The sequence below is a fragment of the Uranotaenia lowii genome, chromosome 1 (genome assembly GCF_029784155.1).
Source record: "Uranotaenia lowii strain MFRU-FL chromosome 1, ASM2978415v1, whole genome shotgun sequence".
In the NCBI taxonomy this organism is placed as follows: Eukaryota; Metazoa; Arthropoda; class Insecta; order Diptera; family Culicidae; genus Uranotaenia; species Uranotaenia lowii.
Window position 1 is genome coordinate 10,263,181 of NC_073691.1, and position 21,844 is coordinate 10,285,024.

A 21,844-nucleotide genomic window follows, 5' to 3' on the forward strand; every position below is an offset into this window, starting at 1 on the left:
TACCCAAAACTGTTTCCCCCCTTCCCTCGGCATATTATACCGTCATTGGATCGGACTTGCCTTCACAAACTCAGCCTTGCCTTGACTGACTGCTTGGGTTGCGCTTCAAGTGGTACCAGTTTCCTCCGTCTCTAATCACTGTGTCGAGTATTCGAGTTGTGAGTGTGTGTGTTGAGTTGTACGTGTTCCGTTCGTTCCCATACGAAAAAATCATTCATCGACGAAAAATAAATACACTCCACTTACTTACACATACAGTTAGATATAGTTTTAGCTATAATACACTTCCTTTCGGTTATCTTAGCGTTTGCATGTTGAACTCAATTTCGGTAGGTGCTACATGGTTCGGTTTCCGAATTCACCTAATTTTCAAACCTTAGTTGAAAATGTCCTAACGGGTCCTTCGAGTCGGAATTTCCAACCATGTGTCATACTTTCTTCTTTACTCTCCGATTGAATGAGAAATTCTCGGTCCGTGAATCCAGCTCGAAGGACCAATGTCGGTTGTGTGTCTTGTGGGGTTCTCCTAGTAGGTCTTTCGAGACAGTTTTGCGTTTATCGTATTACTTGTTTAGCACCTTCGTTGAAACCCGTATGACGGGAGATTTGGAATCCTTGAATCCCGCTCGAAGGGTCATTAACATGATTTGATTTCAAAGTTAACCTTATTTTCAAACCTCACTAAGGTTCTCCTACCAGGTCCTTCGAGGACATTATCTGCTTATTTACTCCTTCGATGGGCCCCGTTTAGCGGGAGATTTGCGGCCCTCGAATCCAGCTCGAGGACCACCGATGGTTGAAATCTTAAAGGGTTCCTCTAGAGGGTCATATTTAGGGCCATATTCAATAGCCTCGAAAATCGTGTTTTTATAATCGGCCTCGATGGACCACTGCTTTGAAGATTTTTCCCGAGTGACACTAGTTCACGACCAAATGCAATTCCGGAAGGTTCAGTTTCATTTCGTTTTCAAACTTTACTTGAGGGTAGGCAGGTTCTTTGAGGTTGTGTGTCAAAATACTTAGTTACACCACCGATGAAACTTCTTGTGATCCTTAGATTTGGCTCGGACGACCATTACTTAGTCGTACTTCATGGACTTCCACAAGATGACACAATTCAACACCTTTCGGTGATGATTTTATGCTCGTATAACCTATAAAATGAAAAATGCTTGAAATAATTGTTCTCAATCTAATTTTCTTTTCAAATCAACTACAGATGAGCTGGTCCTTCGAGCCACAACAAGCTGCGTTCCTCTAATCGTCTTCTACGTTCAAGTGCCTTGTAAATATTGATCCTCAAATCTGGCTCTAAGGACTACTATTCTATATGATTTTCCGTGTGAGGGTCCTCATAACCAGCTTTAGAATATTTTATTTTCTTGTATTTGAAACCGCTTTCAGAAGGAGTCCAATTTCACCTTATTCTCAAACTTACCTAGAATCAAATCGGTCCTTCGAGCTAGTTTGCTGTGTTCTTGGAAGAATTTCGATGTTATTCCACCTGAAATCTGATACAGGCTAAACATTCGACAGTCGATATTCTTGTTTTCAATCATCGATCATCCGTTGCTGGGAAAATTCCTAACTCAAGGTTTTCTGTATAGTGTTTAAATAACACTGTTAATAAGATAAATTTTACAAAATTTCAAGAATTTTAGTTGTATATTTTTTTCGTTCTCATCATGGAGAATTTCGGTTCTTCAATCCGGTTTGAAGGACCAAGTGTGTCCCTCATACAGTTGATGATCTTTCAATCTCGATCTATAAGTTTATCGACTAGATGGATGATGGAATGATAAAATCTGTTGTGAACCTTATGAAATGATTCGCAAAAAGAATGGGGAATGTATATTTTCCTCGAAGAATAGCAGCAAATATTGCTACTTAATAAAATTTTCTAAATATTGATTCAAGTACTTTACCTTGTTAGCTAATCTGTAGAAGCGGAAACATCAAAATTATTGATGTGCATGAAAACTTCTAAGTTTTAGAAACATGGAATGAGAAAATTGAAATTCATGCAAACGAGAGTCGTTATGAGTAATTGCCTAAACTATTTGCTCCTAAATTTGTTTCGGTGGATTATGACCAGAAGCAATAATTGAATTAAACGGTTGGTGGTCCTTTGAGCGGTTTATCAACGTGTTATTCGCTCGTTTGATAGGGTGTTTAACACGGTAATTTTGACTGAATACGATAAAAATTTCATTTCTAATGAAAGTACATATCCTCAAAGAGGATAGGGAATGTATGCTGAAACTCGTTGGATATGTGTAGAAGCAGAAATATGAATATTACTTTAAATGTTCAACTCCTTGAAAAATAGGAAAATTCAATGAAAAAATTGTAATTGTAGTAAACGGAAATAGTTGAACTTGATTTCCTAAACCATGGAGGGGTTTGTCCCATGAATCTGGTTCAAATTACCACGCTTGAGTAAGAATAGTGGCTCCATTATTTAATCCGGTTGATATCTCTCATCGATCGGAATCGTTCAAATCTGTTCATTTAACAATAGTTCAATCTATTTCCACCAGTATTTTCACTAAATCAACACTAATCATCAGATAGAAATCTTTTAGAATCGATCGCTATCAATTGCTGACCAGACCTATTATCTATGAAAACATGCCTGTGAATAACATCATCTGTTACGTACACAGTTATGGGATAAGTTGACAACGGACCAACATCATATAAGTAGTGGAATCGATCGCCTGTCCATATCTGACCTGGTCCTTCGAACCGGTTTCTCTGCTTCTTCTCTATGCGCTACTTGCAACAATGTTTCATTTGCTGTCGATGAGCTAAGCTCATTATTTTGATACATATGTACGGAGGTAAAACATTTGACCAGGTCGAAACCAAATTATTCTCACCATTGAGAAAATCACTGACCATGAAACTTTTGCCCCCTCGAGCCGGTTGGCTGCTTGTTTATTTGAAGAAGAGTAAATGAAACCAGAAACCTTTTTTTATGCTACTCTGGTGAATAATCTTCAACCCAAGATCAAACACCCAAAACTATCCCGTCTTGCCAAATTTTCGCAAACCTTCGACGAGGTTCACCTGTTTTAACCTCTTTTTGTTTCGAAGTGAAGAACAAGGGCAAAGAACCGAAATTCGAGCCTGTAAGTGCGCGTGTGTGCCGGACCCAACCAGGTACATACTCAGGGTGGGGTCCACCGGACCTAAAATAAACAAAACAATTCTTGAAAGACTTCTTCCCGAAAAGAAAACGGAAAATTTATCTGTAAGTAAGTGTTTACAGGTCCACCCCGCCGATAGGTGGATTTCGTTTTAAGTTTGTCTTCCGAGCTAATTCGATACAGATAGAGTGAAAAAAAACACCGCACCACAAGACAGGTGAATCCGTTCAATTATCATTATTTCCACTCTGTTTTTCCACCTCTCTGGTTTTTGCTTTGTTTTGCTTTTGCGACTTCGACCGACCGGGCTTTCGTGTGGTTGTGGGATTTTTGTTTTTGGTTTCGTGCAGTTGGCAAACCTTCTGATAATGGTCGATTCGATGGTTTGAAGGCAAGAACAAAAAAACCGGAGAGAAAAAGCAAAATATAAAACAGTGTTGTAGCTAGCAAGGTACGAACCCAGGCTGATTTTCTTTTCCGATTTGACTGACTGACTAACCAACAAAATACCTTTAGCAGCGTCGTCGATGTCGTCGTCGTTCCGTCATCACCATCAGGCGAGCTTCGTTGGATTTGTCGGATTGCTGGAGTGTTCTTTTTTTTCTTCTGTCGTTTTTTTTGCTCATCGTGTAGTGTGACTACTGCTTTTATGCATACTGCCAACCATACGAAGTAAAATAAAAAATTTGCAGCCAACAAACCACCACCTTTCAACTCTAGTTGAGGTGAAGTGCGGCCGCAAAAATCTAAAAACCAGCGTTAGTTGTGGATTTACACACTCCTTAGAGGAGTCGGAACAAATTAATTTTGTTTTACAGTTGAATGACTCAGTCGATTTATCGCCATATTTTTGGGATGCATCTCTAAGTAGTGATACATCATCCAAACAAGTGTTTGGTCCTTCGAGCCAGATTCTAGAACCAGAATCTTCTGGGTATTCAATTAATTTTGATTCCAGTCGATAAAACTTATAAACTGGCTCGAAAAGCCAGTAACTATGTCATGAAAACACCGTTCGGTCACACGGTTGGTCCTTCGAACCGGATTTGAGGTTCGCCATGGTCTAAGGCTCAAACTCTAGGCAAATAATTCAAATGATTCTCGTCAGGACATAACACTTAAGAATTGGCTTACTTTACCGTTACCAGCCTTATTTCCCAACCATGTGTTTAAAATTTCTTAAGATACTATTTGTGTGATACCACCCTCCTCTCTAAACATTGGATACGTCGGTATAAAATTGCCAATTTTGAAAAACAAACTTATTTAGTTGTGTAATATTTCAGATAGAATTCATATGCAAAACTTCCAAGAAGTAAAATCATAAGACATTATCTCATTGCGTAAAAACTTGCCTTCATGACCAATTTATTGAAATTCACTTAAAATTTGTTAATTTTTTCCCATTATTAGAGTAGAGTGTTAATTTCTTCTACCACTGACTTTTAAGACTACCTACAACGGTCCGCAAACAAACCGCAACCGCAGCGAATATAGGGTTGATAAGAATGTTCGTAGCTGGTCTCGATCACTTTTCTATAAGGAAGCGAAACGCTGGATCAAAACCCTAAATATTACGATTTGGTAAAGATTTCAACCAATATTTTCTTATTATGTAGATAATGTGTTCGAAATCCGGCTCGAAGGACCAACTGTAAGGAATCGTGCTTTTTATCATTTAGCCCTGAGATTTGAAATATAAGACATGAAACATGGGACTTTAAACCTGAGCCATAAGAGATGAAAAAGGGAACTTTAGAAATGGACCTGAGACTTGTGAAATGAAACCTATAACCTGAGTCCCGACCCCCTCCCCCCATGAGGCTCAATACATGGGACTTGACACTTGAGACATGATTCATGATGAAATATGAGACATTAGACATTACACATAAGACAAGAAAAGAAAGGCCCGCAGCCCGTGGCGTAGAGGATAGCCCTCAAGTCTTCTAAGCCAACGGTCGTGAGATCGAATCCTGGTCACGGCATACATAGTACACTATCTGGGGGTTGGTGTTTTAGCATTTCTAAGATACTAGCATATAGTCGAAGTTACTGGCCCTTAATCCAGAACTGCTGGCAGATCATCGATGCTGCATAAGCAGTTCAAGTAGAAAGAAGAAGAAGAAGATACTAGCCATCATATCATCGAAAGATGTACGCTTAGAGTTAAATAAAAAGAATCTCTTTGAGGAAACATCATGTTTCATTGAGATCCTTTATGTGTTTGTGTTCGTTTTAAAGGCATGAAAACGATCTTACTTCTCACACTTCTAACGTTTAATTTCTATACACATTTCATTTCTCACGTGTCAGTTATGCTGTAACGCTTTTCACTGCTCACGTGTCCCGTCCGTATAACATCTTACTTCTCAAGTCTCATTTCTCACATCTCACGTTACACTCCTCACATCAAACTTCACGCGTGTCACGTCATACTTCTCACGATTCACCTCTCATACCTTATGTCTCATATCTCTCTCCTCACGTCTCATTTCTTACTTCATACTTCTCGCGTCTCACTTCTAGCCTCTCATGTCACTCTTCTCACGGCTCACTTCTCTGGTCTCACGTCTCATATATTATGCATCAGGTCTCGCTCAGGTCTTAAGTCTCATGTCGTAGGTAGTTTATCTCATATCTTATTTCTCATGTTCCAAGCCTCAGTTCTAAAGTTTCAGAGTTTCGCAGTTTATATAGCCTTGTGAAAAAAACCTTGATGTGTTATATTGTTGAATTTTAGGAAATAAGATTCAGATTGTATAGTGTTCGTACCTCATTATATTTTCATTTAAATTTGGCATACGGTATTTGTTATTCGTCCACCCACGAGGATCGATATCTTCAAAAAGTGTGAATGTAAAAAACATAATATGGAAGTTACTTCAAACTTCTTTCCTGGGAGCGCTGTTTTGTTTTCCGTTTCTGCAGTTTTGTGGCTAGATTCAAAGCTCTTCGGAGCTTGGTTTTCCTTTTTCTTTTTTTTGGTTTGCAAGAGCAAAAGCAAGGTGCGGGAAGCTGGATAAAGCTTTTAGATTGAAACGGGGTCTTGGATGGTTGGTCACAATGAGGTGGAGCAGAGTCGAGGGGATCATAGCACTTTTCCGAGCGAAATCGAAATGGATGAGGAACTCGGTCGCGAGTTACGGCTGCTGCTGCCACTCGAAGCTCCTCTATTTAATAAGAGCCATGACGAGCGGGCTAGTTTTATGGGTGTTGTGTTTGTAGGTATGTAGGGGTATGTATGTATATAAGGCTCCTTTTCCCAGGGACGGAACAGCGGATTGGGGGAAAAAAGGAAAGCATAGAGAGGCGACAACGAGGAAGGGGGTGCTTAGAGCTTGGCAGATCTATAACTACACGTAAGCAAGCAAGCAAGCAAGCAAACAAGCAGGCTACAGAAACAACAACGGCAACACAACTCGTAACCGAACCGAGAACTGTGAAGGCACGAACAACAAAACGACGACGGACTAAACTGAACTGAGCTCTGAACTGACTGATATGGAGATGTATGTGGGTTGGTTTGTGGAAAAACGGTGAGCCCTGGGGAAGGTGGGAAGTTTTGAAAAAGGGTCGCGGAGCGGGACGAAAAAAGACCTTTCCGGACAAAATACTGTACCCCGACCGATGCTTGCTCGATTGCGACCCGTGAATCATGAGGAAGGAACGGGATGAGTAAGGTTTGGTGGTGGCTGGAAGCGAAACTCTTGAGTGCAGCTGAGAGGCGCGCGGAACCAAAACCCGGAGAACGAAGACGACGATGACGGGGAAGGTAAAAGATTCAATAAAAGTATAATGAAATACATGAGAGTTGTGATAGCGACCGAAACGCGCAGCAGATGTAAGGAACTGGAACACTCACTGACTGGCCCTGTTTGAAGAGGAGAAGATGCGAAGTTTTTTTTTCGTCTTCTTCTACTTTTTCTATTTTTCATCTCTCGGTCGTCGGAATCTGAATCTGAGTCAGGGACTGAGAGGACAGGAACAAGGAAAGGGGGCCTCGATGTGGGCGCGGAAAAGCAAAAACTTGGGAACATGGAGAAACCGACAAACGGCAGTTTCTCGAAGCTCGCCTCAACAACTGGGAAATCGTCTTTCGGGAGCTGTGTGCGAGACTAAATGGCGGATGAAACAAGTAACAAAAAAAAAATGGAAAATGGTAACATCACAAATTCTCTTGTGTCTAAAAAGTTAACACACTCTGTGCTAAATCCATACAAGAAAAGGCAAAACCGGCACTTGATCCGGCTCTGTTTTGTCATCTCGGCTCGGGTCGTCCAATAGTCGTTCGCTTACTCGCTCTCTTAGACGGAGCAAAAAAGATAATCGAACAACTGGGTGGTAGCAATTTTGTATTACGCGTTTAACTAACTGATGTTCATCGCCATATTTAACGAAGTACTACTGCTTCAAGTATTTACTCGCGATAACAGTTCAAATGATATCAAATTCGCTATGGGTGGAAGCTTACCACCAGAATGGAGCTACAAACTCGCAAAACCACAATTATTCAACCGATTTCGATATAATTGAAAACACTATCTGTCACTTGGTCCTTCGAGCCGGATTCGCGGACCACCTATTTCTTAACGTTATCGTTAATGAAAAAACTCATAATGAGGGTATAAATGTGGTGTCTTTTTCCTCATAACGGAAAAATTCTAGAACGGTGATTGAGATTAGCGACAAACATTCTAATCAATGGTTCTAACCGCTTCCGGTTGCGGTTGCGGTCTGTTTACGGAAATAAGTCTTTAGCACATTCAGTTGCCATCACAAAGTCGGCATGGTTTAAATTTTAACGATTGTCAGTAAAATCTCAAGTGAAATATGGCGTACAGAATTGTAATTTTCCAACATAATTAAAAATCATCAACATCATTTGATGCGTAGGATATAATATAACATTACATTAATTTCATATACCGAGTGACAATAAATTTCTCGTACTTTTTTAAAATACTAACATCTAACTTACATACTACCGTGGTTCAATTAAAGGGAATCTTTCGATTGCTTTGATTCATTAAAATAATTCAACCAAGTAGGCTCAAAACACATATTAAAGTGAAAAAAAACTGACAAAAATTATAAAAATGGCACAAATTGACAACAATAACTAAAACGAAAAAAAGACGACGGACAAAAATCACAAAAATTTCAAGTGACTCAAATAACTTAAATTATAAAAAGAACAAAAATCACACAAAACTGACAACAATTTCGAGAATAACAAAAATGACAAAAATGACAGAAATAACAAAAATTACATAAATAACAAGAATGACAATCATACTTCAAATGATTAAAATAGCAATAAGAAAAATAAAACAAAATAAACTAACCAAAATGACGGAAATTGACAACCATTTCCAAAACAACAAAAAAAAAACCAAAGGTTAAATCACAAAAATTTCAAAAATAACAAATTTGTTTGATCAAAATTAAATAAATTACAAAAATATTAAAAAAAGACAAAAATGACAAAATATTAAAAAAATGACAAAAGTGGCAAAAATGACGAAAATGACAAACATAATAAAAATGACAAAAATGAAAAAAATAATACTGACAAAAATGGCAAAAATTACAGAAAACACAAAATTCACAAACTATAAAAAAGGTTAGGACAAAAATGACAAAAATGACAAAAATGACAAAAATGACAAAAATGACAAAAATGACAAAAATGACAAAAATGACAAAAATGACAAAAATGACAAAAAAGACAAAAATGACAAAAATCACAAAAAATTACAAAAAATGACAAAAATAACAAAAAAAATGACAAGAATGACGAAAATGACAAATGCCAAAAATGACAAAAATGACAAAAATGACAAAAATGACAAAAATGACAAAAATGACAAAAATGACAAAAATGACAAAAATGACAAAAATGACAAAAATGACAAAAATGACAAAAATGACAAAAATGACAAAAATGACAAAAATGACAAAAATGACAAAAATGACAAAAATGACAAAAATGACAAAAATGACAAAAATGACAAAAATGACAAAAATGACAAAAATGACAAAAATGACAAAAATGACAATAATGACAATGACAAAAATGACAAAAATGACAAAAATGACAAAAATGACAAAAAATGACAAAAATGACAAAAATGACAAAAATGACAAAAATGACAAAAATGACAAAAATGGCAAAAATGACAAAAATGACAAAAAAGACAAAAAAGTCAAAAATGACAAAAATAACAAAAATAACAAAAATAACAAAAATAACAAAAATGACAAAAATGACAAAAATGACAAAAATATCAATAATGACATCAATGACAAAAATGACATAAATGGCAAAAAATGACAAAAATGACAAAAATGACAAAAATGACAAAAATGACAAAAATGACAAAAATGACAAAAATGACAAAAATGACAAGAATGGCTAGAATGGCAAAAATCACGAAAATCACAAATATGACAAAATTTATAAAAATACAAAAATTACACAAACGACAAAAATGACAAAATTTACAAAAATGACAAAAATGACAAAAATGACAAAAATGACAAAAATGATAAAAATGATAAAAATGACAAAAAAGACGAAAATGACAAAAATGACAAAATGACAAAAATGACAAAAATAACAAAAATGACAAAAATGACAAAAATGACAAAAATGACAAAAAGAACAAAAATTACGAAAATGGTATATATGACAAAAATGACAAAAATGAAAAAAAATGACAAAAAAGACAAAACTGACAAAAATGACAAAAATGACAAAAATGATAAAAATGACAAAAATGACAAAAATGACAAAAATAAAAAAAATGACAAAAATGACAAAAATGACAAAAATGACAAAAATGACAAAAATAACAAAAATGACAAAAATGACAAAAATGACAAAAATGACAAAAATGACAAAAATGACAAAAATGACAAAAATGACAAAAATGACAAAAATGACAAAAATGATAAAAATGATAAAAATGACAAAAAAGACAAAAATGACAAAAATGACAAAATGACAAAAATAACAAAAATGACAAAAGTAACAAAAATGACAAAAATAACAAAAATGACAAAAAAGACAAAAATGACAAAAATGACAAAAATGACAAAAATGACAAAAATGACAAAAATGACAAAAATGACAAAAATGATGAAAATGACAAATATGACTAGAATGACAAAAATGATAAAAATGAAAAAAATACAAATATTACTAAAATTAAAAAAAATGACAAAAATTACAAAATATACAAAAATTACCAAAATGGCAAAAATTAGAAAAACTAACAAAATAACAAAAAAAATCAAAATTTTAAAAGTTACAAAAATTATAAAAATTTAAAAAAATACAAAAATTATTAAAATGTCAAAAATTACAAAAATTACAAAAATTACAAAAATTACAATTAATTACAATAAATACAATTATTACAATAATTACAATAATAACAAAATTAACAAAATTATCAATTATGACTAAAATACAAATTATTTTTACAAAATTTACATACGCTCACAGCGCTCGGCACATCATTCGACAATATCTCTGGTGACTGATTGTTTCCATCCTGCTTTGTCTTGTGTCAGAAAATGGGATATGTTGTTTTTGGTTTCTTTCAGACATATGCAATGCGGTTGCGCTGGGAGGTCAATACCAGCGATGATAAAGCTTGTAAGTGTCGGTTCGGCATAAAATCTTATGCCGATAATTTCACCTCCAAGGGAGGTCATTATTGGAGTAGAGTCTGATTTGCGGGTGTAGTAAAACATAGAGGTAACCTATAGAAACGATTTATTTGAAGGCGACTTCCTTCATGCGTCAAGCTCATGAAGAAATTTTTTGGCTAGAATATAAATTAAACCAAAAAAAATGGAAATAAATTGTAGACCACTTTCTTTGCATTCTGCATAATTTGGTACATTTCTTCCATGTCGTTCAAACAGTTATGTTTTGGCATTTTGGCAGAACTTTCAAAACTGTCTTTGTTATCAAACTGTCAAAATTCAGGATATAAATGCAGAATCGGAATTTAAAATAAGAAAAAAAATTTCTTAGAAAGTAATTCAATCGCACCAGAAAAACCTACATTTCCTACGCTTCCGGAAGCGATAGTTGCCGGCCATTTTGTCATAATCCGGTTGTTGAAGTGGGGAAGCAACACGAATAAATGATTAAATATGCCGAACGAAACGTGAGCATCAGCGGCGTCGCTGTTGCTGGCACCACCGAAAATACTTATAATAAAAACACCGAAACCACATCATCATCTACACCGGTTAGCGGGGCAGCACACGCAAACTAAAAATAATTCGAAGGTCGTTCGCCTTTTTGTTTTAGGCCCTCTGTCGTCTGTCTTCCTGTTGTGTCCTACGCCTCGGTTGTAAGTCTCGTTTTCGTGTTATTATTCGTTGTTACCGGTACTTGAGGGAAGGTACTCGATCATGTCCCTCCTTGTTCCCTTCGATGGGAAGGTACTGCCCAAGTTACAAGATGATCAAATTATACGTTTGAAGGAGTAGAAGATTAACGCAATATGTCGACTGGTGTCGATCTCGATTTTTGTCGATCTTCGGAAGTCGTACCAGCTCAGCTCTGTCGTCGAATCGACGTATCAATTTAGCAATTTGCTTGATTTGGTTGTTGGTAGTTTGCTGTCTCCCCATTAACTTCTCCTCAAGTGGGGCGGTGGCGTTGATAGAGATTGGATTTTGTCGCGCTTTTGGCATCTGGTCTCTGGTGACCGTAAGGTTGTAGGAAAAATTTCGCTGCCAAACTTATACATTGACACTAATGACAGCGGCGAGCGGGCGGGGTCATTATATGGACAACTTTACGACACCAAACGGTCATCGAACGATGGACGGCAGTTTGCTGGCCTTCTCTACGAATTATCATATTAATTTGTCGTCGTCGTCGTTGTCGCTTCAATCGAAGAAGTAACGACGAATGTGGGTATTAGAAAAGACAGCTCAAACTAAGCGGCGCGAAGCTTGGCTTTGCTTTGCTTTCTTGATGGATCGTTTTGCCTATAGCCAATAAACCTGTCCAAAGAACCACCGATGGTTGATCAGCCCGAAGGGGGATTTCAGAACGTCTACAGAGCCTTATCTAATATCGGCTAAAAATAGTCGCGCCATTGCAGCAAGCCGTCGAGCGAGATTGATTCTCGGTTTTGCCCTTTTTTTACTGCGCGATGACGACGACTTGTGGCGCTGTAAAACAGTGGTAAAACCGCAATAGTTCAGTCGGTTCATTCAATTCGTTGGCCGTTTTAGTCCATATAGCCTCAAGTTTATTTACCGAGTCAGTCAGTTTCTGCGCACTCCTCAAGTATGCAGCCACTCGATTCGATTCGAAATACCGTACCACAGATAGGTGGCAGAGGTTCAGAATTTTCCTTCCTTGGAAGCTCAACATTCATTCACGCGCAATTCGCATTTTGTTCGTCCATGTTTTTTTTTCGCTGCTACTTTTCTTCCTCTGATCCCTCCTTCGCTCAGCTCAGTCCAGCGGTCTTTTTGGTCAGCAATCGTCATCGTCAAATTTTGTGTTTATTTCTTTATTTTTCGCTCGCTAAAATTTAACCTCCCGCCTCAATCCTCTTTTTTTCTTCAACCTACCCAGTCAAAGTGCTATCATTTTAGTTTAGTTAGAGTCTTTTAATACCTCTCCGTTGGTTGTCGTCGTTTTGTTGGGTTTGGTTTTGGTTTTCGTTTGGCGATGATCAGTCGTCGTCGTCGTTGCTCGGTGTCGATTTGTTGTTGTTGCTAGCTGCCGCCTGATGGTTGTTGTTGGTTATAAAACATTATCGCCTCTCCTGCTGGCTAATAATATAGAGGTTTTGTACTGCATGTTACGTACTTGCTAGTACCCACAACGGTACTAGCAATAACATCAACAACAACAGCAACAGTGAGACTGTATTGGTGGGATTGCGTTTAGGTGTATTTGTGCCCCTTTTTTCTGACCCTTCTTCCTCTTTTTCCGCTACTTACTCTCAACACTAACTCTGAGGCACATTTTTGCACCCGATGGGCGAAAACTAAAAGCTGATTTGACTGATTTCTTGTTTTGCTTTATGATCGTCGCTTTCTTTTCGATCTGGGAAAATTACCTAGTTTAAAATGAAAAATGGTGACTACGAAGAAGAAAAAGACAAAAGAGATTGCTGACTCCATTCATATAAAAATTTATAGAATCGCTGAGTTAAAATATCGAAAATTCTGACATCCTTGATGTTTATAAAGCAGAATCTGAATGCAATAATGTTTTATTTGCAAAGGGTGATACGGTCAAAATTTGGTCAAGGGAAAACGGGTGTAAATCGGTGAAATCGTTTATTTAAAAAATCAAATTAAATTTCTTTTTCAAGTTTAATTAAAATTCAGGAAAAATATTCAGTAAGGCTTCCGCTTTTCCAAACCCGAATTGCCGGGCTTACGCTTAACCCCTGCCATCAGATTTTGTACAGCCACCTTGTCCACATTCTTCGCCGCAGAAAGCCAGTTTGCCTTGAACTGCTGCTCGTCCTTAGCAGTTTTTTGGTCTTCTTTAGGTTCCGCTTGACAATAGCCCAGTATTTCTCAATTGGGCGAAGCTCTGGCGTATTAGGAGGGTTCTTGTCCTTGGGAACCACCTGCACGTTGTTGGCGGCGTACCACTCCAGCAGACGTTTATTCAAACACTCTTTCACGTAAATTACGTGGTTGACAGTCCCGGAAGCGATGAAAATGCTGCTTTTCAAGCCACAGGTCAGATGGCTTGCCAAACCAGATATTTCTTCGCAAACTTTGACAGTTTCATGTGCTTGAAAATATCTGCTACTTTTCCCCTTTCTTTTGCCGTATAAAACTCCTGTCCCGGAAGCTGCTTGTAGTCGGCTTTGACGTAGGTTTCGTCGTCCATTACCACGCAGTCAAACTTCGTCAGCATCGTCGTGTACAGCCTCCGGGATCGCGCTTTGGCCGTCGCATTTTGTTTATCATCGCGATTCGGAGTCACTACCTTCTTGTAAGTCGATAGTCCGGCTCGTTTTTGGCTCGATGTACGGTTGTAGACGATGCACCGTGCTTATTTGGGGCATCTCGGAGAGAGAGGTTAGGGTTTCGCTTGAAACTACCGACAACTCTCTTTGTCGTCTCAGCTGCTTCCGGTTTTCGATTTCCCCCCGATCCAGACTTCCTGGATGTCGACAAACGTTCCCCAAATACTTGAATTACATTTGTAACGGTTGATTTGGCAACTTTTAGCGATTTTGCCAGCTTTGCGTGCGAGTAGCTCAGATTTTCGCGATGCGCGAGCAAAATTTTGATACGCTGCTCTTCTTCCTTGGACGGCATTTTGACAACTGAAGAGTGAATTCCAAAATCAAAATAGGAGCAACATTCTTCACACACACCTTCAAAATGAGGGGTGTTTAGGTTTTTTACATGTAAAATTGAAAGAAATACGTCAAGTTGATATTGACCAAATTTAATTTTAAGCTACGCAATTCTGAAAAACAGTATTGTTTGATTTTCTTAAATTAAGAATAGCATTCGAAGATTGGATCAACATTTTTCGTTGATTTACATTTTTAATCAATTTTATTGTAGAAAAAAATATTTTAATTTTATATTATATTGCTAAGTCCATTAAAATTGGCGCTGAATATTCTTGTTTGAGAATTGTAAGTTTTCGATGAAAAATAGTCATCATTGCATTCTCTCGAAGGAGTTGATGGTCCATTTGTTGGTGTCTACAGATGAAAGTTGAAATGGTATTTCGCAGAACATTTGTTGGTGGTGTAAACGGCACTTTTAAACACTTTTTACGCCTTTTTACGATTTTTCGTGTTGATTTACTGCTAATTTTTTTAAGCGTATTTCAGTTGAAAATCCAAAAAATTTTCAATGCGTATTGATGTGATATTTTATGATTTCCGTTGAAAAATGACAAATGGTTCAAAATGATGTATGATTTAATTTTTTTTTCATGAAAAAAATCCCTCTTCAATAATCTCGGACAGGGGTTGAAAACTTCTGGCGTAAATTATCAGATTGTAAAAATTCCCCTTACCGTTGATCGGTTGTCTTTAAAAAGATTAATTTCAAAATTTAGTTTATTTTTTTGAAAGCTGAAATACTCAAAAAAAAAACTCAATTCACAACTAGAATTAATCCAATGAGAACGAGCTAAGAGTACAAACACAAACAAAATTCCCAAATTTAGTCAAAATCAAGTAAAACTTGATAAATCAATTAAAAAAACCTAACAGATCAAGATTGAAATTTGGATGAAGAATTCGGCATGCAACCCAAAAATTTGTTACCAGCGACATAAAATACAAAATAATCCCAACATTTGGTCAAATTTTGAAAGAGAGCTTAAATTACCCAAAAACAAAATAATACCCAGTTTCGTTTTGAGCCCCGATAAAATTCCCCTTAAAGGCTTGATATACAAAAAACTTACGTTATCCTGTTATCCCTAATTTTTGCTTTTAATCCTGGAAAAAGCACGAGCTATGCTAAAATGCAGAAAAATTACTTAAGTCAAGGGTACTTTTTATTGTCTTCATTATGCTGGAAGAACTTGTAGGTATTAAAAGTGTTATGTTATAGAGCTTAAATTCAGTATTGATGTTTTTAACAGTGCTACTTTTTCGCACATTCAAAAAAAATCCAATACGTCATTAAAATACGAAGGAGTGAAACCACTTGCCGGGAAAAGCTATTATTTTACGAGATGGTCATATCCATCCACTTTCGTGATGGAAAATTCATTTGTAAGATACACATAATTCTAGGTCCAATCGAAACGTAGTCAAATGACAACAACCATGAATGTTTTAAAATGGATGTCCGTGCTGGGAAGCACCCATCTGATTAAGATGTTTAGGGACAAGGGGGTACGTATGTAAGTTTTTTCATCATCGACTAACCAATCAACGATAAACAGGATTGGAAGGATGTCTTTTAAAAAATATGTCTTTAAAAGTAGCGAAATATTTTACGTCAAATGAAAATTTTCACGTTGATAACGAGTAGTAGTGTTTAAAAAAAATCCTGAGCAACTTGCTCGAATACAAGAAGGTAACTGATTCCGGCTCTGAGTCCGTTGTTTTTCTGCTTGTTAAATCATCGAAGGTTTTCCATCATTCGATTTGTTTCTGGAAAGTTCGTGCGGCTTCCGATTTGCTGCTGCTTTTTCCGGTAATCGATTAAGCGACCTATAGGTCTCCGCTGTTTTAGCCTATCGCAATTTGCAGTGCCGAGAAATGTCCCATTTGAGGCGCGCTTTTGCCAGCTTGCCCGATTTGATTTCTTTTTCGTTCTGATAGCTCTAGCTATAATACAGCTAGTATTTAGGTATAAAACCCACACATATTTTCGCCCTCTGTTTCTCGTTTCTGCGTCAGATTTCTGAATATTGGCCCGGCTGGACTGTGCCCGACATTCGGTCGCTCTCTAGAACCCCCCTCCGCCAATATGGCGGACAAATTGGTTGGCGCTGAGGGAGAGATGGAAAGCAGCACAACCATTATGTACTTTTCTAAGAGTGATGGCCGAGAACGGGTCCGGCTCTGGAAAAGTCAACCGATGAAGTGGAATGAATGTTTGGAAGGGGCTGGGCTGCTGGGGGAGGGAAAACACATTTTGCTCGTGTGGCTTTATGTATTAAAACACAGAGCTCAAAAAACGAGCAGCAACTGTGCTTTACCTACAGACAGGCAGTGGCAGGCAGGCTAACACACAACACAACACAGTCGTTCAGAGTCGAGAGTCAGTACCAGCTCCAAAGTTACTGCTGAACTGAAACTGTGATGGGCCAGGCAGAGTCAGGCAGCAGCAGCTATCATATGTCGAGTGAATCGAGCGCCAACATCCAACAGCTTATGTACTATTCAGCTGCTGCTGCTCCCCAGCTCGATTCGAATCAATCCAAACACCGAAAGGAGGAACCGGGGCGATGGAAATTGGGGATGAAAGTTGGGGACACGAGTGAGCGGCAATTCTTTATGCATTTTCGCTCTGACCGATTCGCTTTCTACCTCCTCCTCGGGCTTTCATATTATCATTTGCGACTTAAAATGGCCACAACGCTCTAAAATCTCTCACGTTCACGGTTTCAGTTTGAGGTATCTAGAGCTAGCTACAGTCGACGACAAACGCGTGACATATCTCTCGTTGGCTGCCTGAGTCCGATTTAGTTTTGTTAGCACATCATTGGTATGACTCTTTACTATACATACTAGACTAGAGCACTACTCTACTAGCAGCACCAGCCAGCAGTTGTTGACAATTTGCTACTGAGACACTCAAAGCAACGGGCCAAAATTTGTTTCGAAATCAACGGTTAAGGGCACATGCAATATGCAATACTTTGTCGAACGATAACGAAGCTTTTTTTGGATTGCGCAGCTCTTGCCCTTTTAAGGAACCCTAGTAATCTCGAGTTTCTACTGTGAATTGTGTCATTTCAATCCATGATTGTATATTTTGGATACTCGAATTTAACTTTCTAAATTGTAAACTATCGATGTGTTTGAGAAAATATTTTGTGACATTTATAATAATGACCATCCCTAGCTACAGTTTTTGTGCGATTCCATAATATACTAATGACTTAACATGTTTTTTACATGATGTTTACGGTATTTTAGCAATTTGTACGGATTTGATATTCTCTAAACGTATTCTCATACGAGTATAAACAGAAATCAAACCGGTATTTCAATGGAAAACACACGAAAAATTTGAAGGTAGGAGTGGGATTAGCTTTGAGACTTGAAAGGTGAGACATGCATCGTGAGACATGAAACCTGGAACCTTTGACCTGAGAACTGAACATTTGACCTGAGACAAAACATATCTATGATATCGCATGTCTCAGGTTTCAGGTTTAAGTTCTCAGGTTTTATATTTTATGTCTTATGTTTCAGGTTTCAGGCTTCTGATCTCATATCTCAGCTCTCAGGTCTCATGTCTTATGTCTTATGTCTCATATCTCAGGTCTTATGTCTTATGTCTTAATTCTTATGTATTATGCCTTATATCTTGTGCCTTATGACTTATGTCTTATGTCTTAGGTTTTAGGTCTTAGGTCTTAGGTCTTAGGTCTTAGGTCTTAGGTCTTAGGTCTTTGATCTTACGTCTTAGATCTTAGGTCTTAGGTCTAAGGTCTTAGGTCTTAGGTCTTAGGTCTTAGGTCTTTGGTCTTAGGTCTTAGGTCTTATTTCTCAGATCTTAGGTCTTAGGTCTTAGGTCTTAGGTCTTTGATCTTACGTCTTAGATCTTACGTCTTAGATCTTAGGTCTTAGGTCTTTGATCTTACGTCTTAGATCTTAGGTCTTAGGTCTTTGGTCTTAGGTCTTAGGTCTTAGGTCTTATTTCACAGATCTTAGGTCTTAGGTCTTAGGTCTTAGGTCTTAGGTCTTATGTCTTATGTCTTAGTTCTTAGGTCTTAGGTCTTAGAACTTAATTCTCAGGTCTGAGGTCTTAGGTCTTAGGTCTTAGGTCTTAGGTCTTTTGTCTTATGTCTTAGGTCTTAGTTCTCAGGTCTTATGTCTTAGGTCTTAGGTCTTAGATCTTAGGTCTTATGTCTTTTGTCTTATGTCTTATTATATCTTATGTCTTATACATATCTTGTGCCTTATGTCGTATGTCTTATGTTTATGTCTTATAACTTGTGCCTTATGTCTTATATCTTAGGTCTTATATCTTAGGTCTTAGGTCTTAGGTCTTAGGTCTTAGGTCTTAGGTCTTAGGTCTTAGGTCTTATGTCTTAGGTCTTAGGTATTAGGTCTTAGGTCTTAGGTCTTAGTTCTTAAGTCATAGGTCTTAGGTCTTAGGTCTAAGGTCTTATGTCTTTTGTCTTATGTCTTATGTCTTATGTCTTATTATATTTTATGTCTTATACATATCTTGTGCCTTATGACTTATGTCTTAGGTCTTAGGTCTTAGGTCTTAGGTCTTAGGTCTTATTTCTCAGGTCTTAGGTCTTAGGTCTTAGATCTTAGGTCTTAGGTCTTATGTCTTAGTTCTTAGGTCTTAGGTCTTAGGTCTTAGGTTTTAATTCTCAGGTCTGAGGTCTTAGGTCTTAGGTCTTTTGTCTTATGTCTTAGGTCTTAGGTCTTTGGTCTTAGGTCTTAGGTCTTAGGCCTTAGATCTTATTTCTCAGGTCTTAGGTCTTAGGTCTTAGGTCTTAGGTCTTATGTCTTTGTCTTATGTCTTATGTCTTATTATATCTTATGTCTTATGTCTTATACATGTCTTGTGCCTTATGTCTTATGTCTTATGTTTATGTCTTATAACTTGTGCCTTATGTCTTATATCTTGTGCCTTATGTCTTATATCTTAGGTCTTATGTCTTATGTCTTAGATCTTAGGTCTTAGGTCTTAGTTATGTCTTATGTCTTAGGTCATAGGTCTTATGGCTTTTGGCTTATGTCGTTTCGCTTATGCCTTATGCAGGGTGGCCAGCGAACCGGGAAAACCGGGAAAAAACCGGGAATTGAAAATAGCACCTGGAAAACCGGGAAATAACCGGGAATTTTATATCAAAACTGGGAAAAAACTTTACATATGCAGTGCGAATCACTTTTTCTATAGAAAAGGTTGAAGTTTATCAAGAGTAAATTTTTATTAAAAATTTGACATAGACGTTAATTGTTTTTCTTTGATGAAGATGTAAAATGGGAAAAGCTTATACGTGTGTTTCTATTTTTCAATGTTCGCTTTTCCACCGTATATAAGAAATTAAAGCCAGAATTGTTCTGAATTCTAATTTCAGAATCTAAATTTTGGCCTCAGAATTGATGTAGTAAAATTTGATTAAAAATTCAGGATCAGAATGATATTTCAAATTTAGATTCTGAATACAGATTTGATTCAGAACTCAGAAATAAGAAGGTCGAATTAAGTTCTCTTTGTTAATACTTTAATCATGCATTCAGAAGTTGGATTGAAATTGCATATGAATTTCAAAAAGATTCTTTTATAAGTTTAAGATTTCAATTTTAAAAAAATCGGACTCAAAATTAAGTTTCAAAATGTAAAAAAAACAAACTACCTATATAGAACTAAAAATTTAAACTCAAAGTTCGAATTGACAATTAAATTTTGAAACTAATATCGAATTCCAATACCAAGTTGGTATTTTAGAATTTGAGTTCAACTTTTCAAGTCCGAGTTTTAAAGTAAAATACATTAACCGTACAAAAAAAGCTTGTTTATATGTCTGAATATACTGATTTATAAGAATTGTTTAAAAAAATAAAATTTCGTTCATTCTGGCGATTCCTATATTTTTTTTCAAATTTTTGAAATTAATAACCCCCTATCCAAATAAACATTGATAACTTTATAACTTCGCAATTGAAATCAAATTGTACGATTGAATTTTTCTCATGTTTTGAATTAAAATGTAGTAAACTTCTACATGAGAAATCTAAACAAGTATTACCTGTATCATGAAATATTCGGCAAAATATATCATTTTCCAGCCCAGTTGCAGTTTTTATATTAAGACATCATTTCGTTCCTTTCAGAGTTATGGAGGAAATGATGACAATAAATCTATATTTTTGCGTCCAATTATAACAAATCTAACATGATTTTTCGAAGAATTCATAAATTATTTGAATTAAATACCTTAAACTTTATTGTTTCCCCACGCAGTTTAAAAAACACAAAACTTAAGCACTTCAAATATTGTTTAATTATTTTCAGGAAAAAGTCTAACCTTAAATGTCTAATACAATAAATATTTTCCTGACAACAGTTTTAAAGATTTTCGAAATATTTGAACCCCAAAATTGTTCTATTGACAAATGGAAGTTTGGGTCCTGATTAGTTGAACGAACTTTGAAATCTGCCAGAGAATCTGAGATCAAGAACGTCCAGACGTATCACATGATATCAGAATCATAAGATGTTGTCAAAGACTGAGACGAAGGTGACAATTTTTGTTGAACATATGGAATACTGGAATTATTTTCTTACCCTTTTACATTTCAACATTTAAACACTTTATTGTCGGGACGAAATCCAAAAAGTTTCACCGAAATTTTTGCAGTTGTGAATAACTTTAGAATTACAAAATTGATTCACTGAAAATTTCTAAAGCTTAGTTCTTTTAGAAATGGGACAGTTACGAATGCGTGTATCTCAAAAACCTTTCGTTTGATCTAAAAACTTTCTATGAAGGAAATGAAGGTAATTTTATGATAATTCATGAAAAAATTTGAAAAAAATTATTAAACGTTTTTTTGTAAGAATAAATTCTACTTTATTCTTGGTACCTCCCATCGGCTAGCGCACACTTTTTTCAGTCATGATATTGATCAGTTTTTCAAACTAATACTTCGCCTAATCTGTATTTTAGGTGGCTACACCCTCTTCCTTCAATTTCCGCTACTTTTCGGACCAATACTTCTCTTTTTAAAGAAACTGAGAGCAATTAAGTGGATACAGATGTTTCGAAACTAACAAATTTGATTATTTTTGAGCCACTTTTTGAGCGTTTTTAATGGAATTTCTGCTGGCAAAATCTGGCAATATCGAAGTAAAACCATCATGAGATTAAACTTAAAGTATAATCGGTTAGTATAGATCGTAGTTTGCGAAGGTTCCATAAAAGATTACTCTTTTTAGGCTTTTAAAAACAGCGAAAACCATAGTTTTCGTTTTGAATATTGTTATTTCTTTCCACAGGA

At 36.5% G+C, this 21,844-nt stretch overlaps 1 protein-coding gene across 4 annotated transcripts in view; it reads left to right on the top strand.

Annotated features, from left to right (window-relative positions):
* The window catches only part of LOC129754359 (serine/threonine-protein kinase tousled-like 2), a 229,077-nt gene that overhangs the window by 169,742 nt on the left and 37,491 nt on the right, over positions 1–21,844 (top strand). The window lies entirely within an intron of this gene.